The sequence below is a fragment of the Aythya fuligula genome, chromosome 9 (genome assembly GCF_009819795.1).
Source record: "Aythya fuligula isolate bAytFul2 chromosome 9, bAytFul2.pri, whole genome shotgun sequence".
Lineage (NCBI taxonomy): Eukaryota > Metazoa > Chordata > Aves > Anseriformes > Anatidae > Aythya > Aythya fuligula.
In genome coordinates this window covers 14750130-14772456 of record NC_045567.1, presented here as the reverse complement: position 1 = coordinate 14772456, position 22327 = coordinate 14750130, and positions in this window count along the sequence as shown.

Genomic DNA, 22327 nt, shown 5'->3' with positions numbered 1-22327 from the left:
ATGCATGTTCATTTAAATGCCATGCTTTTAAGCTAGTAAGAGCTTTCCATGCACACAAACAAGCTTTTAGCCTGACCTTTTTAGCAGATATATGCATTTCCTTACAAGCTATGTGGTAGCTTGTTATTCCTAAGGGGTCTTCCTGGGAGCCATTCCGGGGCTGCTCCTTCCCTTGAGTTACCCATCTCAAGGAAAGTCGTGCAGGCCGAGCACAAACTCCTCATGCAGCCCTTGCTGCCTTCAGGAAGGCTTTCCTCAGATACTTGACTGATCAGTTGGTTTTCCTGGGGACACACAGAAGGTAGAGCTCCTCATTTCTAAAGGCAAACAAGTTAAAAGGAGCAGAAACGTGTCCTGTCGCTCAGGCTGGCAGATTTGTTTGAGGACACACACAAAGCACAAGAATGGATTGTGTGGCATAATAACATTTCCGAGCAAGTTTCACTCAAAAGCATAATGAGGAGTACATGGCACAACACCAAAGTAACTGCTGGAACAAGAAGTATGACTACAGTTTGGGAAGGATGTTATAGATGTTGTTTTCAATTGAATTTTTTTGGAGCAGTAGTACATCTTTCTTTTTTTTTTTTTTTTTTTTTTTTTTTTTTTTTTTAACAGAATACCTAAAGCATTCAATACCATCATCTCCTAGCCTTGTTTTTCCTCCCAGCAATCTTTTGTCTCGTCCAAAGAAATCTTATAAGAATATAAGAACAAACAAGCCTAGTGTCTCATTTACAGCAGCACAGGGGCAAGCACAGTGGTAGTGTTCCAAACGCTCTTGCTTACAGCAGTTTGTTTTTCAGGGTTTTCATAAAACAAAGGCAGCATCTTTCTTTTTAGCAGCTCTTTGTATGTTTTTCTTTAACGCAATTTTCCCGGTTTTAGCCCGTCTCAGCTTTCACCATCCACACCATCCTGAACAAGGATTTCCCTGGCTGCAATACGCATTTATGATGAATGACCTCCTTTAGATCGTTTTGAACCTGGTTTTATGATGGTTTCGTGTGATACCCTCTGGTTCTTGTTTTGAGAATGTGCATGTTCATTCAGTGCCTGTTCCCTTTCTCCACGTCACTCCTGATTTTATGGATATTTTTCTATTCCCCTTAGCTGTCTCTCTTCAGGATAGAAGAAACATAATCTATTTAGACTGGAACCATTTCAGCTAGCTTTGACAGCTACCTCAGGATGAAGATATGAGTACAGAACTACCATTCAAATCCACTCACCAAACTGCTGCAACTTGTGGGAACAATTTAACTGAAATCAGTGCCATTTTCAGAAAATGGAGCTTTGGGTACCAGGTGTTTGGACCATGCAGACCAGTCCGAGGGCACATGAAGGTGGTGACTTTGCAGGATTTTGTTGATGCTCCTTTTGTGACAAAGAGGAAGAGCATAGGGGAAAGGGAATCAAAAGCATTTTCCTATTCTATTTAAGACCTTTCTGGTGGTTTGCAGCTGTACGGTATCACAGCTATGAAAAGCAAACGAAAAGGCTACTTCTTAGAGCACTGAAAAGAACGTAGGAGGATTGATTATGCTGTTCTGCTCAGGGTGATAATATGGGTTTGGAAGAGATGTGGAATGTGTTAAGATGTTAGGCAAGCCTTGCTGGTGCTTTTTAATTTTCACCTTGATAGCTAAGAATAATTCATTTTCCTCCAGCTGAGAACTTGTCTCCAGTGAAAAGGGTAAAAAAAGTTGAATTAAAAACTTCTTGAGACAGTTGCAAACAGAATAAGCATTGCCTGAGAAGGTGCACATTGTTAGCCAGCTGCAAGTCAGCTGCTGCCTCTCCCTTCCTCCTGTAATATTTCAGACTCCTTCCTTGTGATTCACCAGTTCATAACAAAATTTACTCTATCAGACAGATTATTCAATTCTCTTGAATAAGTCTGCTTTAGTGCTGTCATGAGAGCTGCCGTCTCTCCCTTTCTGTGGTGTGTCATTCATCTTGGGCAGCGGCAGCAGCAGAGTCCTCAGGAGAACCTGCAAATGGATTTCTTGGGGTCTTGCCTCTTAATAACTCATTTCTTAAGTGACAACATTTCCTGTGGTCTTTATTAGAAAATAATGAGAGGGAAACAGTAGCAATTAAAGTGCCCTGGTCCTTGGGGTTTTCTGTTCTGCACTGAGCTGATGTGAGATCCTGCATGTAAAGGTCTGTTCAACACTTGTACCAATGGCACCTTGAAACCAGGTCTCAATGAGGGAGGTGCGTTGCAAAATCCTTCGGATTTGTCCCCACAAGGACAGGTTCTGTTTTGTGATTGACTTCCCTCAGAGCTGGAGCTGTTTTCTAGGCTTTGCCAAGCAGTGAGAGGATCAGATGAAGTCTAATAGCTTTGCCAGTCATCCAGAACATGGATGGGAGGAGAAAAATGTTCCAGCCCCAATTTCTGGCTAGCCTGGAAAATGCTGTGATTGATGCCTGTGGAGGGTGCTTGCATGTGAGTTTTCAGCATCCTCTGAACTCATGAAATGTTGCTGGCAGTTGTTTAAGGGTGATGGCAGATGAACTTCTGCAGGGTTTTGGTTCCAACTCTATTCCTAATTTTTCTGTTACGGTTCAGTTTGCCCCAATTAGTGCTTTTGGCTCTTGCCAGAATTCTCAGATCAATATTTGCAAAGGGATTTTATGTGGAATCAGCCAGAAAAAAATAAAAAAAATTGCTCTGTGTGTTTATGTGCGCATAGAAGTTCAAGACCATTCTTCTTCAGCAGCAGCAGAATGGAGACACAAAGTCAATGTCTGCAAAGAGCTTGCATGGTTACATTAATTAATTCAGTTATGATCCCAAAGAAAACTCTCAGCTTGTTTTAAGATCCCAATTTGAATTTGGTCACTCTCTTGGAATAATTAAAAAAAAAAAAAAAAAAAAAGTTAAAGAACCCTGGCCAGTTGCAAACAGTGGCATAAATGTAAAACATCTGAATAAGCCATTTGAAGCTGCTACTCATGAGATTTTTTTGAAGTCAATTCTGCAGCCTTCAGAAATACCTGAGCTTCATTTACTTGAGAAGGAAATCACTTTCTGCTTACCTAAACCCACTCCACCTGCACATCAGAGCTTCATCAGGTTACAGGAGATTACTACACTGCAAAGTTTCCAACTTCTAGTGTTGCTCTGGGTTGTTAAGCACTCAGGATCATGCCCTTCCCCAAACTTAGCATCACTGGAGTTGTGATGAGCTCAGAGAGAAACACCACCATAAAGCACGTCTCCCGCTCCTCCTTTCCTCTCATTATTTTTCAGTTGGGAAAAGATCTTTGTTCAGTTATTTTCATTTCAATAAGAAAAGCAATATTGCTTTTTTAATGGATTTGGTGTTTTTCCTCTCTGCAAAAACCTCATGGGAGAATGTGGTTAGGGAGAGATGACTAGACTGTTTTTCTGTTTTGCAGGAGATGGAAAGGAGGTGAATGGGAAAGACTGCAATTAAAATGCCTTTTTTCCTTTGCTCTGTCTTTGGCAAAATATGTTCAAGGAAGATGAGAAATTGTTCCATTTCAGTGAGGCAAGCATTAACAATAGAAGTCACAGGAGCTGCAGAAAATTGGGTTAGAAAGCCCAAGAGCCTATGCCTTTCTTCCAGTTTAAAGACAGGATTGACTCACCTCGCTGTGGCCATGACAGATGCTTTCCTAAACTGCTCTTGGAAGATCTTTATGGCTGGAGAATCCAGATTCCCCATGCGAGGGCAATTCCAGAGTTTGTCCATTTTGCTTGGTTAGACATCAGCAGCAGTTTGGGTTTCCTCTGCTGCTGTCCAAGCCCACTGCTTGCTGTGGGTCCTGAAGACCTCTGTAAGGGGCTTTGAGAGCTGGAGGCGAGGAGAGACAGGGACCAAGCACCACTGCTCTGAGTGAGGTTAGAGCCTGAGGACTAAGGACAACTTGCCTGAATTCCCCTCTTCAGCCCATTTGTCCCAGACAAACGTCTGTGGCTGAGGCGGGCAGGCAGCTGCTCATCAGGATCAGGAATAAGCTGAGTTGTTTGTCCCTGCTTGCAGAGGTGGGTGTAACTGAGAGGGGTGTAACTTGGGCAGAATTCATCACCAAAGGTGCACGTGTGCACACATACAGGCAGGTGAGTCTCCTCAGAGGTCAGAACTACCCTATACAGCTAAAGTGCTTTGGTAACTTAGAATATGAGCAATTAAGTCAAATTATCTAATTTGTCTAGCTTTTAGGGGTTGGCAGACTAATCTTGTTAATCTACACAATATTCACTATTCCTCCATAATACTGTAGATTTCCCTTTTTTGTTATTTTACCCATTAGCTGTTTCTATGTTTGTGTCAGGAGGATTTGTCCTGCTCTGTTGGTGAATTTATTTCCTTTCCGAAACAGAAGTGCAACTGATGTAAATGAGGTCCTCATTTTTCTTTAGGGCAAGATCCATCCCCAAGCTGGGGCAGAGCAGCTGCTGCTGCGTCGTGTAACAGAAATCACAGCCCTGCTTTTACAGCTACCCTGATGAATCCTCTGGCAAATTCAGGCAGCCCCCAACCTCTTTATGCCATTGCTGCACTGCCAGTGCCCATTAGGTGATGGAATGGGAGGATAATGGACTCTCCCGGAGGTATCCCCCACCCCATCAAAACCCAACTCCTGAGACACGCCTGGAAGGTCAAGGCTGCAGCTCTACGCTTCGGGAGATACCTGTGAGCTGCGGGGGGATTTCTGAAGGGAAGGAGCAAACCCTTTCCTTATACCATCCTTTTCCCTGCTGCATGATGATCTCCCCTAAATCTGCATTGCTGTCCTGAAGGTCTACGGCTCCCCCGGGAGGGATGCACGGCTGCGGGGACAGCGGCAGTCACGCGCCGGCTGGGAGATGGACCTGAACGGGATTGATTGCTCTCAGGTTCATCCTTTAAAACTGAGTGGCAGGCTAAGCTGTTGTTTCAATCAATAACATAAATACGCGGCTCGCCCAGCCCTGGGAAGGTGGGAACTCTGTGTGGGGGAGTAAGCATTAAGGTTATTTATCGTCACAGGGCGCAGAAGCAAAATGCTGGGCTTCCCTGGCAGATTGGAGATTTAAAGCTCATTTAAACCCACTTTTGAAATCTAATTAAACTGGGACAAATTCCCCTGAACACCCTTGCTTTACTGCAACAACGGCTTATTCTTCATCTAGGAATTTATAGCGCTTTCGTTAACTCGACACAAAGGCCAAATTTGCTTGATAATCAAGCATAGGTTACACTGCAAAACCCTAACGTCTCATTTCAGCACTGCTTCGTTAGGGTGGCCACAAATAGCCCTGCCAGGGAAGGGAGGAACCCTGCAGCACTGAGCCTGACCGTAGCCTGATGTCTGTGCAGGCAGAGCCTTTCCTCAGCCGCTGCTCACACCTACGGGAGGAGGTTTCTGCAGCTTGGAGCTCAGCAGATGGGTGGTGGCAGCTTTCAGGGAGGGAACCTCACGCCTCAGCAGCAGAACTTGCAGCCAGAATCAATTCCCAGTGTGCTTGGACGTGCATCCCCAGCAGCTCCCTGGTTGTCCTGCTTCCTCTTTCCTTGCCTTACCTCCATCCAACAGCTGGGCTGGAAAAGGGAATTTCCCCTGGGAACGAACCCTTTCTTATTTTCTCCCCTTTTTTCTGCAGTGGCTGCATTCCCTTAGTGCTCGCCCTGCTCCACTCCTTCCTCCCTCCTCCTTCGCCCATCTCTGGAGCAGCCAGAGTCCCTCCAAGGGCTGGAGCTTTGAGGGAGGGAGGCAATTCTTCCTCTCCTTCCCCTCCCCAGGGCTTACACTGCCTGTTCCAGGGCCCCAGGTGCCTTTCCTCCTTGGCTGAGACCTGCTGCTGAAATACCAGGTAGCCCAGCTTGTTTATTGGGCCGCTGGCCTTTGAAGGATGGGGCTGCCACGGAGTTGTCAGTAGCACGGCTCTCCAGAGCAAATGAGAACAAATGAGAGGGAGGGAGATTACGGCCGAGCAGCAGCAATCCTGCCAAACCCTGCCATGACACCCAATAGCTCTTAACCTGTCTGATGCCGTGGGCTCCCTGTGGGTGCCAGCCCCCAGCAGCTCTGCCTGATTCACCTTCCAAGGGCAGCTCTGCAAACAACATTTCCAGGGTGCTGCAGGCTCAGAGCAACAAAACAAATGAAGCGTTGTGGTCCTGTTGTAAGGCATCGCCTCCCTGCATGTCCTGGGGGACACGGTGCCACCCCCCCGTGGGGACTTCTCATGGTGTAACAGGGACTAGAGGTGGGAGCAGGAGGAATTGGTGGCGTCTGACACATCGATGGCAGAGGTTATTGACACCCTTTTCTGTAAATTTTCCCTACAGGTATCTCCTGAAATGGGAAGTTTATAGCAACCAGGATTAAGTAGATAAAACCAAGGTCTGGGAAGGGGAATTGCATGGCTGGAGCTGAGCTCAGGTCTGCTTCCTTGCTTGTGCCCTGCGTGACCGAGGAGCTGTGGAGCTCGTTTCAGGCCATGGAGAGATCTGATTTAGTAATCGTGGTTTTGTCACAGGGGCTGGGACTGGCAGCGTCTCCTCAGTGCCTTTCACAGCTTTTAAAATAAGGCAAAGTATTGATAAGGCAGCTATAAAAACAGGATTCCCCAAGTGAGGCAGGAAGCTCGGGCTCCTTGTTATCTGCAGTTTTAGAAGCTATTTCTGAGAGCGTAGCACAAAGTGAGTTGGCTTCAGAGAAAAGAACTTTTTTTTTGCTTTCTTACACTGTTACATTGTCTTTCAAATACACTTTCTCTTCCTATAAGATGGGATCAAAGGGACATGGTGAGCTAAGTGCCTGCAATGGTTGAGTTTCGGTAGGTTGAAAGTTTTCTTTCCTCATTATTTCAGTGGAAGTCCTCAAAGGAATCTCGGGGAAAGCAAGAGGACGCCTATGTCAACCCTCAAAGCTTGACAGAAGCAAACACGACAGAGCATGCATTGATTTCTTAGAGAAACAAAGAAGAAACCAGGCTGTTCACAGAAAATCTCCCTCTTTGGTGAGTAAGTCAAACTATTTTGCTTCCTACCTCTCTTCCTCAGTCTAGAGGTGTCAGCCGTGTCGTCAGACGTGGGATGGCAGGGGAAGGAAGGACTGGGAACTGATGGGAAGGCTACAGCCCCTTCTGAGTATGGCACAGGGAGCCCAGAACGAGGAGGAATTATCCAGCTCTGCTGTTTCAGCTAACTGGTTCTCTTTATTTTCTTGGCATGTACTAAAAATGACTAAGGTGGTTCTTACTTTCCTACAGCGCCCTTCTCCTGCAGTTAAATAAAATAATGATGATTAAAAAAATAGAAAAGAACAGAATGAGGAATTGTAACTTTGCAGTATCACCTCATCTTAGACAAGTAGAAGTGACTATCTCATAAACGTCTTCTCAAGAGACCTGAGTATGTACCAATATCCAATTACCCTTAATTCCAATATTCCTGAAAGGAAGCTCTATATTAGTCTTCCCCCATCCTTCTCTCCTCTTCATGTGACTTTTCTGTCTCATGGAGTTCTGAGAAGGGTCCAGAAAAGGAGAGGAAAAATACATATTTCTTTTTGTTGTCATTGGCCAGTGATTCCTCATGACTTTCACCCTACAGATGAGCCATCTCTTTAAATCTAGACTCACAATTCACCTACTGGTGTTGCTCAAACTCGTGTTGCTTTCTGAAGCCCCACATTTCTCAGTGTGCTGGTAGATAAACATAAAGGTCACTGATAAGTCTGCAAACACTTCTGCTAAAACAAGGGTTAGGTTGTGTTAATGTAGGACTGGAATTCCTGGTGAGCTGAAATTTGTGGGAATAATGTATGATAAGAGATTTTACAGGTCCTAGTCACCTTATTCCTTTCCAAATTAAGACTGTTTGCAGCTGCCTTGCAAAACAATTTCTCCATCAGAAAAAAATAAATCAGAAAAGCAGAAACATTGCTTACACTTTCTGCTCTGCACCCGTAAACGTAATTCAGCAGTGATGAAGCTGAGCGTGCAGGTAATGCTTCAGAAGACTGCATTGCACCAGGGGCACGGCTACGGGACGGCGTGGGTGACTTGCTGATATACTTGGCTAGAAGCTGACTTTCCAAATTGCTTGCCATATAGAGAAGAAATAAACAAAGCATGGTAGGACAGATGAGGTCCCTGGTGTGACTGAGTGGCCGATGTATGTATCAAAACCTAGCGTGCAGTTTTTGTCATTGCACAAGCAGTGGAAAAGGCAATCTTGCTACCTTCTGTCTTGACTCCTATTGCCTTGGGAGCAGCCATTCTGTACCTGCTAAGCAGACTGTTTGATTAAGTACTAAACTTCAAAAAAAGTAAACAGCCTATTTAAACATGTTAAACATAACCTGTCACCTACTTAGACACTATTTAAACATAACCTATTTAATTATGCCTTCATCTAAGTCTATGTGGATCTTGTTTCATGCCACATAGCTTGCAAACATCTGATAGTAACAAAAATGAAGTGATAAAATATGATCAGAACCATCAGCTTTTCCTAAAAGTGCAATGAACAATGACACAGGGTTGCAAATCTGTTGTACTGTCAGTGTGTGATTGCCTTACGTTAGTGTAAGAGGTAAGGACATTCATTAACACAGCTCCCTGGCTGGCACCTGTACGACACCACCACCACCGCTGCTGTTTGTGAGACTTCCATACTTTTGTACCTCTCCTTCATTTCACTGTATGGCTGAGTTTGTCTTCTGTATCATTCGTTGACTTCAGGACATGTCTCAAAAAGGGAAATGGGGACTGGGATACAACACGTTTTAATCGTTGTACCATTTCTCTTGCTCACATTTCCCTATATTCCCTACGTAAACCTGCAGGACAATGCTATTCTGCATCTTGCACAGGCTTGGGCTGTCCAGGCCCACCCCAAACCTGTTTCCCTACATACAGGTCAGATTCCAGAACATGTAATAAGCTTGGCAAGCCTGGGAGGTGGCAGTGCCCCATTAGGGAGATCAGGGCAGCCTCGAGTCAATAGGACTGTGTCCACCTGTGGCATGGCCCTGCCCTGTGACCTCGGTCAATCTATTTGGGTTTTGCTGCTCATACTTGCCTTTTGTTATTGGGACTGTAAATTCTTCAACTTCTTAGGGTCTGTGAGAGGATCTGCTGCGGTGGTTTTGCTTAGGGCAACAAAATGGTGATATGACATTGCTAGCAACAAATAGAGCTGAGACAAGGAGAGGAGCCAGTGCTGGGATATATCTCCCCCTGCCCACCCTGGGACACCCAGCAGGGAGGCTGCACTGGCAGGTCCCTGGGGACCATGATGGACATCTGGAGTCACTGCAGCTTCTCTCTGTCCTGCCCTCCCCTCTGCCACACAAAGGGCTCCAGCAGCATCTCCTCTAAGCTTGAATGAAAGCGGCTTGACCAGGGCTTTTAATAGTGCTGTGGATTCATAGTGTTTATGTGAAGAAGAAAACGTCTTTCCCTTATGTCTCCTTGTGGAAATCCAGAGAAGCAGATGCTCCTTGCTCTCTGGCTGTATGAGAATATGAAGGGTGATATACTGCCATTTCCATTAACTGCTCCTAATGCAAAGAGGAAATGTTAGTATTCTCTCCTCCCTGGAGGAGAGATGACGCTTGACCTTCTGTTGAAGGAAGGAATGAAGGAGGAAAAATGCAAAGAGAGGAAGATCTGCTGGGATGCTGTCACTGGTAATAGCAGTGACCTTTTCCCTGTGGTCAGCAGCTGGCATCATAAAGACAAATGACTTCAACTTGCAAGTTTAAAGATGTTCTTTGTACCGAGCAAGAAAATTAAAAAAAACCCTCCAGAAGTCAGCCAGTATTTGCAACTTCAGTTAATGCTTTCTGTTCCCTTTGTGAAAATAGTTGCTGTGCATGAAAATGGCAGGCACCTATCATAATTCAGTCCCTAAAATGGGCTGGTTATGAGTCCATTGTAGAGGATTTTAGTTGCAGGGTTCTGCCAATGTTCTCTGGTATTCTGATGAGAATGAGAACTACGGGGAGGATGAAGGAGCTCCCAGCCTTCCAGCCTCAGGGGTCACTGCCATTTAAAAATTGCTTTTATTTATTTTTTTTATTTTTTATTTTTTCCCACTGAACTTCAGGGTCTCTTTAGGGAGGATAATCAGATACAGTACATGTAATTCTACCTTATCCTTACTTTCACTTCCAGCACGTACACTCAGTAGCAGGCAGGCTTACCTTGAGGTCAGTATAAAATGCAGTCTGAAGGATAGCCGTGGCGATAGCTGCAGTCCCTCCTGTGGGGTTCCAGGTGACCCAGGAGGGCAGCTCTTGCTGGTGCCTTCTAATTTCCTGCTCAGCCTCATTTTCTGCTTATGGAGTTTATAAGTTTACCTCCCTAGAAGTTCCCCAAATGGAGGTCCTACAGGGAGCTGAGTATCCTTAGCGCAAACCTGCACCATTTGTTCTGCAAACAGGGCTGGCCAAGAGCTCGGGGTTCAGCCCTGGGCCATGCAGTGATTTCTGTGTGATGGTATGAATGCCTGGGTGCCTCGTACAGTGGGATGATGGTGTTGTAAGGGCATCTCCGTGCTCAGATGGGCTCACCTTGCTCACTCCCTGTAGAGAGCATCTTGTTAACCTCACCGGTAAGAATCACAAGTGAAAGCTACCATTGCTGGGGTAGAAAGCTGGGGTGGAGATTTCAAGTACTGCAGTGTGTGTAGAAATAAGGGGTTTGATATAAGGGCTGAGCCTCTCTCAGGAAGGAAAGGGATGAATCAGAAGTGTCACACTTGGAAGAGGTCACAGAAGAGTTCAGGTGGGTCTCCATGTTAATTCTCTCTCTCTGTGCCCTCCCACAGCTCACCTTCAGCATTATGCACCTCTTTTGCATTTCTAGATTTACTACAATCAGTTGCCTTAATATTAAAATACTTCTCAGAGCCGAAGGGGTTAACTGTTTACTTTGAGGACAGCACTCTCCTTTTTTTTTATTATTTCTTTTTCCTTTTAAATGACAGGGAATACTCTGAGAGTCACAGAGAAGATGTTTACCTGGTCCTAAGTGCTGAAACTCAGGATGCCTGCAGCCCTCAGGGCAGTCAGTGGCACTGCAGGGCCCCAGGGGGAGCCTGATTTGGGTCTCAGGCTTGAGGTGAGGCACAGCTGATTTTAATCCTAGCAGCACAAAATGTGTGGGCAAACAACCCCAGTATTTTAAGGGCTTTTGCATGAGAAGGCAGAGCATCAACAGGACAGTCTAGCTGGCCACGATGGGGTGGATATGCTCGCCACACCAAGCACCTTTGTACTAATTGGGAGTACCCACTGCCTCTGTGCTCAGCAAGTATTTTATTTGGGAAATAACCCGAAGCTGAAACACAGGTAGATGTGGATTATGTTTGTCTTCATTGCCGAGTCGTCTCCCCCAGCTCAGGGAATTATTTTTCTTATGCTAGAACAACTGATCATCCCCAAATGCGTCCCTTGAAAGGTCTTAGGCTGCGTGCCAGGATATTGGAGCTAATAGGGAGCTCCAGGATGGGGATGGATGGGGTTGGCTGCAGCCTGGAGATATTTATGTGTATGTACACACGTTATTTCAGAGAGAGCGAGAGCAGCGTGCTCAGACTGAAATTTACCATTTGAAACCTCTAAACCCATTTTCAAACCGGCAGCATCATTTAAAGGGCCGTGCAGCCCCTGGGATGACTCCGGCAAGCCTCCTCCCTCCCCCTTCCTTCTGCCTTTCACATCTCACCTTGACTGCAGGTGGCTGGATGTGGCTGCGGGGGGGAAGGGGACGGCTGCTGTGACAAGGGGACTGCTGGCGGGGGGCAGCCCCGTGCTGCTCATCAGCTGTCCCCAGCTAGGAGGACCAGGATCTGCCATGGGAACATCGTCCCCTTCTGCATGAGGGGGTGCTGGGGACAGAGGCTTACCCTTTCGGGTGATTCCATTTGTGCTGTGTGCCCTAAGCTGTGGCTGTGCATGCTGCTCGGTGCTAACTAACTTTCTCTCGATAAGCACCTGGCTTTGGCGATGAGGACAGCAATTCCTGTGCAAACCCATAAGTGTCTGGAGGGGCTGTTCAGCTTGGAGCTTCTCAAAAAGTGGGGCAGCCTTCCTCTTACTGTTAGATTTTTTTTACAGTGAATGGATTTTGAAGACAAAAGCTGTAAGTCAGCCCTTTTTCTCTCCTGTTTTGTATATAAAGATCTGTGCTGTGTACAAGAGTCGGGGCTGTGCAGGCTCCGTTCCAGCCAGGGGAATTTGGCACACGTACTACAGTATCATCCCCGCTCTGCAGTAGGCAGTGCTGTAAGAAAATGAAATTCATTGCCTGGTCCCAGAGGGATCCTGTCCGTCCATCTGTTACCTATCATTGTCTGTCTGTCCGTCTGAGAAATCCAAACAGCCGCCTTCCTCCGTGCCTCTCACAGAACGGCAGGAACAATCGCAGCCTGTGCCATGCCCAGCCCTTTTCTCTGGTTTCAAAGCTCCATTTAAAGCAGAGCTTTTCTGGGGGTGGGAGGGGAGGAGAAACGAGAAGAGACAGGCACTGTGTTTGGGTTGGAAGTGATGATTTTCAGGGAAAGGGTTTTCACACAGGGGATGGCATCACAAAGCCACACGGAGGAGCTGGTCTCCTTGGGGGGAGAGGGGGTCAGCCCCTGCCTGGCCCCCTGGATGGATAATGCTTTCTCCACAACCCCATAAATTGCACTGGGGAGCACAATCCTGGGGGAGCAGAGCTGCTGTGAGTGCACAGGATGAGATGCAGGGGGAGAAGTTAAGGCGTTGACATAGCCAGGGCTTAACCTCTGGGTTTTTTGGAAATCAAGGACACGCATTTTGAAGCAGAGGCAGGGGAGGGGCTCTGCTCCCAGCCCTGCCCTGCTCAGGGCTGCCCAAGCCCTGGGGCAGCACCCAGCTCTGCCCCTCACCAGCTGGTGCCCCCATATCCCATACGTTGTGTGTGCTGGGCTGCAGGTACAGCCTGGAGGAGACACCTACAGCTACCTGCCCTGCAAGGACCACCAGCAGATACAGCCCCGCTGCAAAAAGGGGTGTTCAGTCGCTATCATCCATTCGTGCTTATGTCAGGACACATGGCAGGAACCAATTTCTTAGGTTCTCATCTAAGATGAGAGGACACTGCTCCCTAGGAAGGTAGGGGAGGAAAAGCACAGCCAGAAATCCAGGCTTCCCACTCATCCCCTCAGCAGGGAGTCAGCTGGAGCCCACTGCATAGGAGAAAGTGTCGGGGCTGTTTCTGCAGAGTACAATCTGCTTCTGAGCCCCAGCCGCTTCAGCCTTGCATGGGTTCGGCCTCAGCATCTGTTCATCATCCCAGCACTAATTTCCCGGGGGTGTTCTGACATTTTAGAAGTGGTTGCATCACTTGGAAGTCGGGCTTGTTGCTGAATTCTGTGGGAACAATGCTGGGCAGCTCGCTCTTGCCTGGCAGGGGCACGCAGAGAAGCAGGGACAGCACAGATCCCCTGGAGGCAGCGGATGAGCCCTGTGTTCAGTGCGCTGCCTGAGCTTCCTCTCTGAAACCTCAAAGACAGCACGCTGGCAAGAAAACCTGTTAAAAATGTGGCATCTTTGAACAACTGCCAGCTTCGTGGTGAAGCTGACCATGGAGAAGCCTCAGGTTTGCCCACTGTGGTCTCGGAGCTTTAGCCACAGAGTGAGACTCAAGGCTTTGGGTTAATGTCTGAGGTTTACTCCTTGTAAATGTCTGGCTCCCTGAAAGCCTCAAAAGAGACATCTGGTCTCTTTTTACCACTGAAGAATGAAATATGTGAATTATTAGGAGAGTGGTAGAAGATCTAGGAGAAATGCTGGTGTTGGCTAATAAGTAAAGAGGTCTTCTAGGAATCTGAAGGTGGAGAATGTTAGACTTAGTCTGGCAGTGCACATATCATGTGGTAAACGCTGACCAAAAAACATTTTTGTGACCACAAAAAACATTTCCTGTGCCCAAAGCTTACAAGGACTAGAGACATCGATACTGAAGGCTTGGTTTCTTTGTGAGGTGGTTACTCCTTGGTGTTCCTTAGGGTTGCTAAATGGCATTAATGAAAAATAAGAAGACTGTCTAGGCAGTTTAAAAAGATAACTCTGCTTCAAAGACTCTAAGGGCAGCATAGAAAAATGCTGGTATTTTTTCAGTTTGCTTTAGAGACATGTCAGCAAAATACCTCACTGTGGCAAAGGGATGGTCAGAAAAATCAGATGGGGTAAGAAATGTGCTGGGCTCAGCTGATACTCTTACACTGGTGTGGTCTTTCTCAATGGATTATTTCCCTTACCATGCCCTCTGAGGAACAGCTCATCAATGAATAGATTTGCAGCTTGACTCAGGCTCCAGTTTTCAACAGGCTTCTGAGACGGTTCTGTGAAAATTGGGCTTGAGGAATCGCACACCACAGACAGCAGTGGGCATGCAGAGTATAACACCTGGAGGCAGGTCAGGCCACAGTGAAGCTGTGTTTCTGCAGCTGGAGTTCCTCCTAGGCATTGCTTTACAGCCTGGTAAAAACCAAAAAAAAAAAAACAACCTCAAACAAACAAACAAACAAACAAACAAACAAACAAAAAAAAAAAGCTTCATACTGGGCCAGGCTTGCAGTGAGCCACTTTTGGTTTCTTGGAACCAAAAGACCCTTCTGGATTCAGTGTCTCAACTTTCTCTGCTCCAGTAATTTGTGCTTGAATTAATCAAGTCCTTGCTTCATTTGCCTCTTATGTTTGGAAGGTGCAACTCCCTCCGACACAGATCCTGCGGTCAAAGCTTGAGCCCCTTTTGCAAGACCCAGCCATTCCTCATGATCCTCTTCACACCTGCTCGATTCCTGGGCTACCAAACATGGCTCAGTGACCCTTTCCGTAGCAAAAGGTGAAAATGTAGGGGTCTCTGTTAGTGGAAACCACGGGCCATTCTGTACCCGGTTGTGAATACAGATTTCACTTGTTAAGCAGTAAGACAAAAGCTTTGCAAGAATCAGTCATTTCACTGCCAAATAAGAACTGCTCGAACAATATATTAAGGACATTTGAGAAGTTTGGGCAATAAAATAAAACATTTAATAAAGAATACTTTGCAGTTCTGTAATGTCTTTCAGCAGTGGAGATTTACCATCAGGGTGCTGCTTGGATATTGCAAAGAAGGGTTTACTAGAAATACAATGGGTAATAAATTAGAGAGATTAAATCTCATTCTCGTGTATATGTGTTAATAAAAGATCCCCATAATACTCCTGAAATGCAGGAGGAATAAAAGATAATAGCAAAGGTATGCAGTGGAAATAAAATGTTGTGAGCGACTAAACTAATCAATGGATTAATGCATGAGCCTTGTGAGCAGAACTCTTTCAGCAGCCCACGCAGATCCCAGCAGAGCTCAGTGTTGTATATTCAGATTAAAACTGACCTTGGTATGGTGGACTGCAAGATGTCTGAATGCACTTCCCTGAGATATTGTGCATAGATTCAGTTCCCTCATTAATGCCTAACCCACATTTCTATTCTGATGAACCCGACTCATCTTCTGGGAGCCCATTGACGAGGAGTGATACAGTTCCCAGAACAGAAGAGGGAAAATGGGACTGCTTCATATCAATTCTTCTGCTCTCAGTGTGCAGAATATAGGGGCAGGTCCACAACATTTTTTTTCTGTGAATTTGACAACAGGAAGACTTTAGACACCTTAATACCTGTAGATACCTAGCTCATATGTATTGTCCAAAATAATTTTGGAGGACAGTAACCTCATGCTTTGGCCTCTAACAGACTTTACCTTTGCTTTATGATTCCTTATGTACTAAATCAAGGTGGGATTGCTCTGCTTGTTTCTGACAGCACATGCTGTCTTAGCACCCTGTTATTCTTGGTGCTGGGACTTTCTGGCATTTGTGAAATGATTCTGTTCTTCACAAAGCAATATATGGAACTGGAATGGGTGCCTTCCCAAATGTATCCTTGAAATCACTGCTGGTTTTTACTTCATTTTCTGCTATGTCCTTTTGGATAGACTGTGTCTGAAAGATGGGCACATGAGCGTGTACATACACTTTCACAGACATACATAAAATCCAATCTGGCCAAATGCAAGTTTTGAAAAATATCAAGTCTATTACTCAGAGATCAAAAGTGGATTGAGATTATGTTTTTTTTTTTAATTTTATTTTTTTTTTTAACATATGTTATTTTGAGTTGAATGTATACTTGCTTCAAGCTGCTCTGTGCAACCATGGAGATGAGAAAAATACTTGAAGAAAATGAAAACTGGAAATTTTTAAACAGGATAATTCCAGGAGCTGGAGCTGCAAGAGGAATATTAAAATGTCTTGAAACTCACACTGACAAGGCAAATTTGACAACGGTGAATATGAAATAGGTCGGCAGAACTCAGTTGTGTGACCCCGGTCCCCCGTCAGGCAGCAATATGCAAATGCCTCTGTGTGTTTAGAAGCAGGCTCTATTTCCTGTGTCTTCCTTATTCTGTTTATTATCTCCTGGTTCTTCTGCAATGGAACAGATTAACTGCATCAAATTATGTGCTTTTGAGAGACACATCTGCATGGGTAATTCACTGATGAGCAAAACAGTATAGCCAGGAATGAAAAGGGTCTGAGAAGTGGTATTTCACTGAAGACATCAAATTTTAGGGCAGCTTTTCAGAATACTGATCTAGAAAATTCAGACCAACATAGGTAATAGCACTTGGGGAGAGGGATATGATTTCAAAGCAAGGCTGTCTGGGGTTAATATCAGAGGCTGACAAGCATTGGAAAAGCTAATCAAGAGTGTAGAGAGAGACTCTGATGGTTGGGGTGTGCTTGCTTCATGACTCTGGCAGGAGAGGACCCCAGGCTCTGTGGGATGCTCACATCAACCTGAAATGTCCCCGCTGCAGCAAGAAAACTGGAGCACAGGCATTCACATGGGGTGTCTCACCTCAAATCAGGGCTTTTTACGTGCCAACCAAAGAGGAATTGTGTTTAGAAACCTCCAAGTCTGCTAGAAGTTACTGAAGAATTACAGTCTGAACTGCAGGAGGTTAACAAGCTAGGAAAAAGTGAGTTTAAACTGGAGGAAGCCGGGCTCGCTCTTGGCCACCCAGTCCCATTTCTGCAAGGCAGTAAGAGAGACACCGCCTCCAGACAGCCCCCTACCACCACCGAGGTTGCACCTTGGCTCCCACCCGTGCCAGAGGTTCTGCGGGTGACTCGGTGGCCGTGCCACGGGGCTCTGCCAGCAGCAGCTGCGGCTTCAGGGTTTGGCTTTGCTGGCTGGGAGGCTCCCGCAGAGCCCGAGCACAGCAGCGCTGGATGCACCAGCTCGCTATGAATGTCTAAGTAGCTCGACGCATTCAATTAGCAGAAAATTTGGTTTGTCTCCTTGCTGAACAATTGCAATGTGGAGAAATTTAATTTTATGGTGGCTGAGATCCTTTTGTGTGCAATGACAAAATAAGGAACTCCGGCAGTGCAGCTATCCGTCATGGAGCTATTTCACAATCCTTTCTCCTGCATAAATGACACAGTGAAAAATTCCCTTATTAGTTTAGACGGCAACAGTTCTCTTTCACTAGCAGTAATGGATTGAAATTAGTTGTGCAGTCCTTGTGTTGCCCGGTCATGGAGGAAGGTCTCCCACTCAATTAGGCACAGTTACTTTCATAAGAAGCCACGTTTCCACGTGTCAGGATCGTCAACTACTCCCTGGCCCCAGTCCCTAACAGAGAGAAGGATGCAAGTTGCATTGAGCGTGGGGATTTGTTCTCCTGTCTCTGTCTGCAAGACCTTGCCTGGGGGAGCTTCAGTCTCAGTAGTGGGCAGGAAGCTTTCTTTCTGTGCAGCTCCTTCCATTGCTGCCTCCTGAAGTTTCTCCTGAAGTTATTAGCACCGACTGCCTTCCTCACTGCTTACATCAGGCATCAGTTTTTGCTAAAGAATGGATAAAATTTTGTGGATATCTTTCTCAATACTATTACGACAGGTGTGGTGCACCCAGACAAAAGGATAGATGAGGAGACAGGAAGAATTTCCTAGCACTTCGTATTTTCTTTATTTTATGTTGTAAGTGAGAGGTATTACTGTGGGTGCCAGCATCTGAAAGGAGAAGTGGTTTCATTTTTCTCCCCTAGTAGCACTATGAACAGAAAACTGCTCTGGGCAGCTGTTCTCCTCCCTGGAATCCTTACCCTAAAGATGAGGCCACGGACATTGATTCAGTCTGCAAAGTTTGGATTTGAAGTCTGCGGTCTGCGTCACGAGTTTTGACTCTATTTCTTATTCTCAAGGAATCAGCCTCAAAGTTTAGCTTCAGAAGCAGTTGGAGCTTCCCCTGCTGCAGCAGACATACAGAGCTGATGTCCGTCCACAACCAGAGAGAGGGACAGAGGATCACAGGACTGTGCCCTGGAGGTGACATTTGCAGGAAAGGAGGGAAAGACATCAGAGGGACTCTGTGGGGAATGTCTGTGTGGATGGAGTGTTCTCATTCTGATATCCGGCATTTAGAAACACTATTCCAAAGACAGCATGTACAGAAATACAAGGGAGAAAAACCAGCCTCAAGCTTAAACTTTTTAGAAAGTGAGGTCAGAGGTGACTTGCTCGGAGTTGAAATGGGAAAGAGATTTTTGAGCACAAAGCCAGCACTCGCTGACCAGATGTAATATTTAGTGACTGGAAGCTGCAGACAGATCTGCAGACAGATTTCTGGTGAAATGAAAAAAGTAAGCTCATCAGTGAGGATAATTTAAAACTTATCTGAGGATGTGGGGAGTCTTGGAAGCTTTACACTGAGATGTGCAAGAGTTCAACTATGAGACACTGGCTGCTCACGGGTATTCTGGGTGAATTTCCCTCATTCATGGTCTGCGGTTTGGGGTAGGTGATGGCAACAGTTCCTTCCTACCTTCAAGTCTTGTGTTGTCGTTGCTTATAAGGAAACTACTCTGTGGAGTGATCTTTGAGTTTCCATGGCTCTCAGCAGAGCATTTCTGCCAAACAGGGAATGCACTTTGAATACACACTGAAGAACAATGAAGGTGTCTTGTTGGCAGTGTCTGCGATATTAGTCTTTGATAAGGGATGCAGATCCCTTAAATTATTTAGATGAAAAGGGCCACTTAGTTTGCCTGAATGTCAGATCTCCTGGGTGAGAGCAACCAATTTATTTATAAGAAGAACAGCACTTTGTGTGTCTGGAGGGAATATTGATTAAAGGAAAGGTTGGAAAGGAGATGCAGCATAGGACAGGCTGGGAGATGACTGACAGATTAACGCAGGTTAATTCTGAAAGGGAGAAAATGATTCTTTCCAAATAGGGATTGAGGAAATCAGAGAAAACTTTTGAAGCTTTTAGATGTGTCATTTGTATCCCAAACATGCTGGGATTTTCCTTCAGAGATGCAACACCCTTGAGCTATGAATGGGAAAGCCCCAGAGTTGTGAGGAGCTGAGACAGTAATATTGGTGCTGCTGAGTTCTGGAAAGTGTTTCAGGTGTGCTTTTTATACCTTTCGGACATCACTAGTTCACTGTCTTTCTCCTAACAGGATCATATTGCTCATCATTGACAAGCAGTCACAAGCTTTATTTATTTGTTTCCCCTATATTTCACGACCTCTGAAATTCTGGAATTCTAAAGAGCGTTGCTCGTTGCAGTTTGATGGCAATCTCAGCTTCAACCATCCATAGAGGTCATCAAAATCAGCACCTTCTGATTAGTTACAATTTGAAATTTTTAGTAGAGAAGGGACACATTCCTTCCCCAATTTCCCATTTAGTTCACTTTCAAGCCACTTCTAGGCAGTCCTGAATTTCCACTGCATGAAATTTTTTTTTTGTAAACATTTTTCTATGTGAATATTCTTTCATGAAAGTAACCTTTTCCTTTCTGAAGATTCCATAAAAGATGTCCTGATGATGCCAAAGAAATCCTGACCCTACAGTTTCCTGTGGGAATAACTGCTTGGCTGAGACATTCAAGTCTGTTAAACACCACGAGTTTGATCTCTGTTGCATTTTCAGTGGAGTTGCAGTCCTGATTTTGTTCTGATCCCATGTATCATCTATCCTGTTTTACAGTGAGGATGTAATTCACTGAGCCTCCTTCTGCAGAATACCACCTGTTCCTGCATGCCAGGAGAGAGTAATCTCTATGTGAATTACTTGGGAGGTTTTCAAGCTGTGGTCCATGGAACCCCATTGATCTAAGGATTAAGTCTTACAAGCCTGTGGAAAATGACTTCAAAAAACAAAAGCTTCCCATCTGTAGGCTTACATTTGCAGCCACAGGGGGCCACATTTCTGTTTGAACATTTTTAGGAGTTTACAGATCTAAAGAATTTCAAAGCTTCACATGCACTGTGATTGAAATGGAAGTTTAGAAAAGCTGGTGTAGAATTGCAGGAGACCTACTAGAAAACCTCTAAAACAAAACTCTAAAATTCTGATTTATGTGCTTGGTAGAGCCAAGAGAAACTCTTGTTTCTCCTTAAAAATGGTCTCCTAAAGTCTGTACAAGAAATTCAGTAACGGTAAACAGCAACAATGGAAGAAAAGCTTCTGAGAGCAAGACCTCATTGTGAAGAAATTCTAAATACCTACCATTAAAAATCAAAAAAATAAACAATTGGCCCCAAAGAAGGAAACTGTGCAATATTTTGTTGCTGCTGGAAATGAGTTACTCAGCTGGGTTACTATATTGGGTTACAGTGCAGATGCTACTACAAGGGAAGTCAGATAGGAGATTTCTGTCCACATTTACGAGTTTGGATCTTCAAAAATTAAATATAAACAACAACAATAATAACAACAATAAAGAAATAATGAAAGCAGAGACAAGAGAGTCTTCCAGGACTTCTTTCATCTCCATGAACAGCAGCTTCTGAGGAAGGCCATGTCACCAGTGTCCATGCGCTATGGAGAAGGTAGATCCAGGTGTGCTACCATGACTATGATGTGGTGTGAACTCACATGTGACATAATTACTGGTTTTTTCATCTGAAGCATCTTTGTTATGGAGTATAGCCACTCGCTGTCCTGTGGAACATAGATTAAGGTACTTGCTGGCCCGTGGAAACTGTACATTTAGTGAAACTGCCAGTGATTAACATGTACAACGTAGTCTGTGTAGGTGCATAAACAATCTGCATTCTTGAATAGGCATTCATATTGTGATCCTTGGATTCTGATTTTTCATATATATTATCATAAATCTTCAACAACGCACTCAAGAGTTCTAATTCTGATCTTAGTGACAAAGAAGAGATTTTTCTCTACAGATATTTCTGAAGTTATTTTGTTTTTATATCATTTTGACAGAAGAATTAATTATAGTGAAATGGCTTTGTGTGTGTTTCCTGTTATCTGCAGGGCGTATTTTCAGTGAATGATATATCGAAACTAAGTGGAATACCAGAAGGAGATGAGCATATTCCTGAACAGGATAAATGAACCCTGGTGAAGCACTGAACTAAAATTGCATCTCTGCTTATATCCAGCTAATTCACTGCATCATGCAGTATATCTCTAGGTCTATGAGAGAATTTTGAAGATATATGTAGAAGCAATTCAATATATAATGAACACTTATTTTCAACAGAGTCTGGATGCTTAACTGATATTAAGATCCTTGAAAATTGCCTTTGATATTCTGAACAAAAAGTCAAAGAGGGTATTTTTGCTTTTGATTAAAAATTGAGTGAGCAGGTGTAAAGATATATTCCCATTAGATTAAGGGGAAGAGTATGTCTACAAAGTCTTCCTTTGTTTTTTATTTATTATTCATATTAAAGGTTACAAGAATAAAGGGAGAGAGGATGAACATGTCACTTCATTATCTGAAGTTAATCAGATCTCCCTATTCTCTTCACTTTTAGGAATGACTGTTAGCCAGCAATGCCAGGAGGGTGCCCAGCACCTTTGCTATCCTATTTCTAAGCATCTGTAACATGGTGCTTAAATGCCTGCTCCGCTTGTCACACACCTGATGAAAAACAGCTTGATGGAAATGATGTGGGGAGAGGAGGACGGAATACAGATTTCCTTATTTTGTCCTTCTGAGGTAGATGCTTTGCTCTGCTTTACAGAGCAGCCAGACGAGCCATCTGAGATGCAGCTTCCAGGCAGAGTGGGGAAAACTGGTTTGGAATATCCTGGAAAGGGGGTTGTGCTGTGGCATCACGTTTAGGTGAAGGAGGATATCCTTGTGAGAATGGCATTGAAGCAGATGAGACTGGCATGGCTTACATGAAGATGGTGTGATGCCAGAGGGCAGGACACAAAAAAAAACCACATGCTCTGTCTGATATCAGCGTACGTCAGCCAAGCCGCAGCATGGCCATAGGTGTGCTGAC